Here is a 6,910-nt window from a genome sequence, read left to right on the forward strand (position 1 = left end):
ATTTAGTCCAATCTCTTCATTATATAGATGAGGAAACTGAGGCCAGAGAGTCAGGAGCCTAAAGCCAAACAGCCGGTTAGGAGCATGGCTATACTTTCCAGTTTGTTCTGTAAAGAAAATATGGGTTAAATGGTTGTTAAGAATCTGGTTTTTAAAAGTTCCCCTCAATGACCCTTACTTAGAAAACCAACATCTAGTCAGTTTTGAAACCAGAGGGAAGACATGATAGGTGTTAAGAGCTGTAAGCGCTCTTGTGAGTCACTGACCCAGCCTGTGCCCATGGAAGATGAGAAGGGACTCGTCTGAACCAGAACCCAGTCCATCAGCTTTGGCACCACCATGGTCACCCCTTCCTGGGCAAGGACTAGCCCTGGACTATGTATTTTACATCCATAGTCCAACAGAAGTCCACTGTTGAACCTGTGTTTTTCAGTTGAGGAAACCGAGGTTCAGAGAAGTGGACCTTGTCAAAGTCACAGAGCCGGGAAGAAGTGGAACCTGGATTTAAATTCAGGCCTGTCCGACCACAGAGTTCAGGCTCGCTCTTACCCTGCCATCTTCCTACTTCTGTCCTCTCGCAGGACATAATACACAGTTACCCCCAAACCACATGCTGATGGTATTTGGAACGCCAAAAGCCCCATCCCTCCTTGATGAGTTCATTCTCGTGGTGGCCTCAAGTGGCACAGGCAGGACAGAAGGATCTTACCCAGCTGCCCCTCCTCTTTTGCCCCAAGTGGACGTGCTCCTAGTGCTGTAGGCATTAGTTAGACAGATACCATTAAGGACTCACTTGAACCATCTGCCAAACCAAATCATCCTCCCTCTCTCTGGGAGGATAACAAGCCTTAAGAAAAACCAATAAAATCAATTTGCTAAGAAATTGCTTGTCAGATGTCAGAGGCCTGGAGGACACAGACGATATATGGAAAAGAGCTGACTGCTCTGGGATGTGCCCCCCTTCCATCTAGCTGTTAGCAGCTATAGCTGGATTAATGAAAGGCATCCTTCACTTTTCTCCCCGAGGGGACTGTTTTAGAGAGGATAGGCTAGGTTCTGCCTGTAATAATAAACAACTACATCTCAATGCCTTGCACAAAGAAAGCATCTTTCTTATTCATGCTGTGTATCCACTGTGGGTTGGCAGGAGTCTCAGCTCATAGTGGTCACTCAAGGACCAAGCTAATAGGGGATCCATCTAGACCCAGGCTTCTAAGTTCACTGAGGAAAGGGAGAGGGAATGTGGCTCTTAAATATTCCACCTGGGGCCCTGGTTGCTGTGGCTCAGTGGATTGAGGGTCAGCCTGAGGACCAAAAGGTTGCCGGTTTGATTCCCAGTCAGCACATGCCTGAGTTGCAGGCCAGGTCCCCCATTGAGGGTGTGCAAGAGACAACATATCTATCGTCGTCGTCGGCAGCCGTCCGTCTCGAGAGACGATGGTGTAGCTTCTTAAGAGTCTATCTGCACCGCCAAGAATGGCTGTGCAGTCCGACTCGGGAGTGACATGGTATCTGTCTCCTCCCATGTTGAATCGACATCTTGTGATGACGCTGAAGCTACAGAGCCTGGGCAGGGTAATATGGAGGGTCTGCTGTTGCCCATGCAGCAGACCCCCCCTCTCTTCGCAGCTGAAGGGTCCAAGGGAAAGACGGAGTCGATACAGCTTGGGTTCAGGTGCGCCGCAGGAGTTGCCGGTGTTGACTACAACGTCAAACCGCCTTAGGGACTCCAGCTCCGGATTTTCTGTCAGGGTTTACTCCCTTAGCCTTTCCCCTGAAGAGGTATGCCGCAAGGCAGCGGAGGTTTTTTGGAGTCAGAGTTTTCCTTCTCTGATGTACCCTGACTGGAAGATCGAACCAGCGACACTTAGCTCGCAGGCCGACGCTCAATCCACTGAGCTAAACCAGCCAGGGTCTATAACTCTTGCACATTGATGTTTCTCTCCCTCTTTCTCCCTCCCTTCCCCTATCTCTAAAAATAAATAAGTAAAATCTTTAAAAAAGAGTAATAAATAGAATAAGAAAAAAAACCCTTCCACCTGGAAATGATAAAGCTCCCTTCTGGCAACATTTCCTTGGCCAAACCAATTCATACAGTTATGTCTAACATCAGAAGGAAAGGGCAGAGTTGTCTACCATGTGCCTGGAGGGAGGCGTGTGGGGACTCTCTTAGAGAGCAGCACCGATAACAATAACTCCAAGCAGTGTTCCAGAGAATTCTCATCTAGCAGCTCCTGAGGGGATGCACTAGAGGTTTTCATAATCATCAGCATTACTTCTGTTACAGGCGGTCAAAAACAGAATTAAACTAGTTTAAGCAAAATACTTAGTGTTGCTACTACTACTACTAAATGTATTAGTTTGCATAACCAGGGAGTTAAAAAGGTTGAACTGCTTCAGATATAGCTAGATCTGGGGGAAATCTCAAATGAGAGTTCTCTAAGATGCTGTCACTCATTTCTCCATCTCTCGGCTGCTTTGGCCTGTGTAGGCTTCATCCTCAGGCAGGACCTCTCCATGTGTTCTCCAGAAGCTTCAGGCTTACATCCCACCAGTCTAGCACACTCCAGGGGGCTGGGCAGAAAGAACTCTGTCTAATATTCTGGGAAGAGTCTGGGGGTTGGTTCTTATCGGTCTGGTAAGGTCACATGTTCCTCCCTGAGCCAATCTCTGGCTAGTTGTGCCTGGGTAACCGAGGAGCGAGGCAGAGGTCACTTGCCCATTTCTGGAGCTGGGGCATTATGTCAGGCTCCTCAAACTGAAGTTGAGAGTTTGGGAGGCCTGGTTCCTAAAGGAAATTAAAGGTTCTCTGTTACCAGAAGGAAAAGGAGTGGATGCTGAGCAGCAATGATGGTAAATGTCTGCAGTGGCTTGAGTGCATCCAGCAGAGGACCCAAAGGAGAGACATTACACACTGCTAGTGGGTGTACAGAGAAACCTGAGTTTTCTGGAATTAATGATTGGAATAAAAATTGAAAACCCTTCCTGCAAGGCAGTCTAATGAGTGTATTAAACACCTTAAAAGCTTAGTTACTCTAACCAAAGTATGCCACTTTCAGGAATGTACCCAAAATTAAATAACAGGTCTGTCCAAGATTATTCAAAAATAAAATATGTTCACTTTAGTTTTGTCTCGATTTCAGAAAAAAGGAAAATACTTAGAATATACAATAATAGAAATTCATTAAATATATTAAATTATATTTATATTAGTAAACATGTTGTAGCTAAAAAGAAAACTAGTTTTTAGTTTTAATAGTTCATATCAGTGGGACCTAAAAGACATCTATTGAACACTTCATGCTTCAATTAATTCCTAAAAAGCCACAAGCTAATGAAACTGACTCAAGATGAAACAGAAAATCTAAATACACTTACCACAAATAGAGATTAAATTAGTAATTTAAATACTATCCAAAAAGAAAAGTTCAGGCCCAGATGGCTTCACTGGTGAGTTCTACCAAAAATTTAGAGAATTAACACCAATCCTCCTTAAATGTCCAAAAAATAAAAGAGGATGGAATACTTCCTAACTCATTCTGAGGCCTGTATTACCCTAATGCCAAAGCCAGACAAGAACCACAATAAAGCTCCAGGCTAATATCCCCCATGAATATAGATGCTGAAGTCCTCAACAAAATACTAGGCAAATCCAATATAACAACATATTTAAAAGATTATATATCATGACTAATTGGGATTTATCCCAGAAATGCAAGGATGGTTCAACATAATAAAATCAATCAATGTAACATACTGCCACCTTAAAAAGAATGAAGAAAAAACCCCACATGATCACAGTAGATATGGCAGTTGGCCTAGTATGAACGATGAGTGCTGAGCCTGGCTCCAGCCAAGGGCGAAGCCCAGCTTGGCCACTGACTGGTGGGTGTGCTGCTGGCAAGGAGGAATGGGGCCAGAGAGCTGGGCTTCCAGAGCCTGGGAACCCTCCAGCCAGGGGAATGGGACCTCGGACAGCAAAGGCCTTCCTCAGTTCAGAGGCCAGGCTGAAATCTGTAGGGGAGGGAAAAGAACCTCTCCCTTTTGTTGAGCAGTGCTGGGTACCAAGCATGGTGCTGAGATACTTAATCCCCACAACTACCTTGTGAGGAAGGATTGTTACCCCCAGTTGCAGGTGAGAACTCCTGAGGCTCAGGGTGAGTCAAACAATCTGCCCAGGGCCACACAGCTCCTCAGAATGGAACAAGGACCCAGATGGGTCAGCCTGACACGAAGCTGTAACTTCTGACCACCACAATACGCCTGGTGTACATGTGTTGCTAAAATAAATAAATGCCCCAGCAAGAGTGCCAGCCCGAAGCTATGTGGAGCCTGAAGCTACTCTTGTGATAAAGAGAGCCTTGAAGGCAGACAGAGCTCTGGGCTCACTCCCTGGTTCCCAAAGGAAATTAAAGGCATTTTGAGAACCATTGGAGAATGAACTAGTCATCTAATCCTCTGAGCCTCAGTTTCCTCATCGGTAAAATAATGGGAAGTTGTGGTCTTGGTGGCCTGTTGTAATTAAATAGGACAGGGAATGTAAATTCGCGATTAGCACAGAGACTGACCCAAAATAGGTGCTTAACACCTGTTCTCATCAGAGGCTGCTGAGCACTATGGAAAGGACAGAGGTGGCACTACACAGGCAGGGAAAAAGTCCTGTGGAAGTCTGGCAACCCTGCTCCTTCCCATGAATGGGGTTTTTAGCTTTGCTTCCCAAGAGCGATCAACAGGAACACCCTTGAAGTCAAAAGGGTCTTTTGGATTTATTTGTAAAGTTAGGAACGGGCAAGCTGGGAACAAACTAGAAGAAATCAAAAATATGGATGGCAGCTTTAAAAAGGCAAAGAACCTGGGCTGAGTCCTTCCCAGGTACAGGATGACAGAAAGGGTTGTAGTCTGGGATGAGTCCCAGGAAAGGAAAGGTCAGTTCTGGCTGAGAAGGAACCAAGGCAGGCCCCTTCCCTTTGTCTGCCCAACCAAGGCAGAAATGGCTCAGTTAAGTAGTTTAAAGGGTTTGGATTGTCCTGGGTTTCTCACTAGTTTTAAACCTTCTCCTTGCCCTGGCTGGGTAGCTAGTTGGTTAAAGCATCATCCTGATATGCCAAGATCGCAGCTTTAATTCCTGGTCAGGGCACATACAAGACTCAACCAAAGAATGCATAAATAAGGGGAACAACAAAATCAATGTTTTTTTCCCCCTTCTCTCAAATCAATAAATTAAAAAACAACAACCCTCTCCTTAAGGCCAAAGGATTCTTTTGTTTAGCCTTTTCTCCTTTGAAGGAAAATCTCTTCTGAAGGGTGCCAGGCTCTGACATCCCTGCCGGGGAAACAGAGCCTCCTCCCAGCCCTCACAAGCTGTTTGCAACCTTGTCCCAGCTACCGGCAGACGAGCTTTTGTGCTGAGTCAGTTTGGCTGCCTTCCAGCCAAGGGAGTGGAGACTGCAATGCAGGGGCCAGTGAAGGAACTATTTTTAGGCCCCATTTCGATCTTATTCAGCACAGGCTGTGAGATGCAAGGCCTGAAGGTGGCCAGACCAAGGGGACGCTGGCAGGGACAGTCCCAGGCAAGTGGGTCAGAGAAGACAAGGAGATCTCATCTGTGGACAGGAAGAAGCACCAGAGGCTCATGCTGCTGTCCCAGGCTCAAAAGACAGAAGAGGGGGCGCTGCTCACAGAGAGACGGGCACTTCTGCATTATTTGAGGCGTAACCAATAAAAGTGAGGGAAGAAAGTACAGCAACTTCCAAAAAGAGACTAGGGCAATGTGCACCTGGGGAGCTTGTTAAAAATACACTTCCTCAAGCCCATCTTGGATCAACTGAGTCTGAACATTAGAGTGGGGCGTGGGAATCTGCATTTCTAGTTGGCTCCCAGGATGGATGATACATATGTGTTGAAGTTCAAGGAACTCTGGGCTGGAGAGTCTCCATCTCTAGAATTCAAAGGAACGATGTAGGATGAAGGGAAGGAGAGGCACAGGTAGTGGCATTTACTTAAGTGACCAGAAGTGCCCTTCTCCACCCCTCACTGAACTCAGGCTTCCTTCTGCAAAATAAAGGGCCCTGGCAGGGCTAGGAGTCTCCCCATTCTTCCTCAGAAAATCCTTGTCACTGGCTGCTCAGCAATCTGCTGAGGACGGGGGGATAACAGCTTTTATACCAGAGGTCCATGTTAACCAAAGATAGTCAGTGTAAGTCCACTTAAGAGTAAATACACACACATCGGGACCAAACTTCAAAGTATGTTGTGGGAGAAAAAAAACATTTGATTGGGACTGTCACAAAAAATTACCCAGGTGAGGTGATGATGCATTAAGTAACCTTATTGTGATCGCTGTGCAACAGATACCAAATAATCACGTTGCACAACTTAAACCCATACAATGGTGTGTCAATTATATCTCAATGAAGCTGAAAAAGAATTTGTCTTGTAGCTAGCAAACTTTAGATTATACTTGCAACTATGTAATACTTCTTAAATATTTTTACACCTTTATATCTTACTTCTTACAATGAATAAATGAACAGAGTACTGGTTTGAGGGTGTATAATTTTACTGATAAAACTGCCCAAGAACACTGGATGCTATGCTTCGCTTTGTTCATCTTTTGCAGAATTACAAATGAGGTAATTTTGTAAACATTTTCGAAGGTGTTACCTATTTCCCCAGACTTCTCTTAATCCTTTGAGTCAAATCATTATTTCTGGAGGCACTTGGCCTGCTATCACCATGAAGATTCTCAGATGTCACCTGGTCTCACTCAGCCAGAGCCGCAGTGAAAGCGCTGCATGTGATTCTCCAAAATTACTCATCAACTTCATGAAATCCTGCAAGATTTACAATTATTCTTTGTGATGCATGTCTCCTATTTGTTTTGGACTGTCAGATGTTCATGACACCCAAC

Source organism: Furipterus horrens, unplaced genomic scaffold (assembly GCF_987537825.1).
Source record: "Furipterus horrens unplaced genomic scaffold, mFurHor1.1.pri manual_scaffold_11, whole genome shotgun sequence".
Taxonomy (NCBI): domain Eukaryota; kingdom Metazoa; phylum Chordata; class Mammalia; order Chiroptera; family Furipteridae; genus Furipterus; species Furipterus horrens.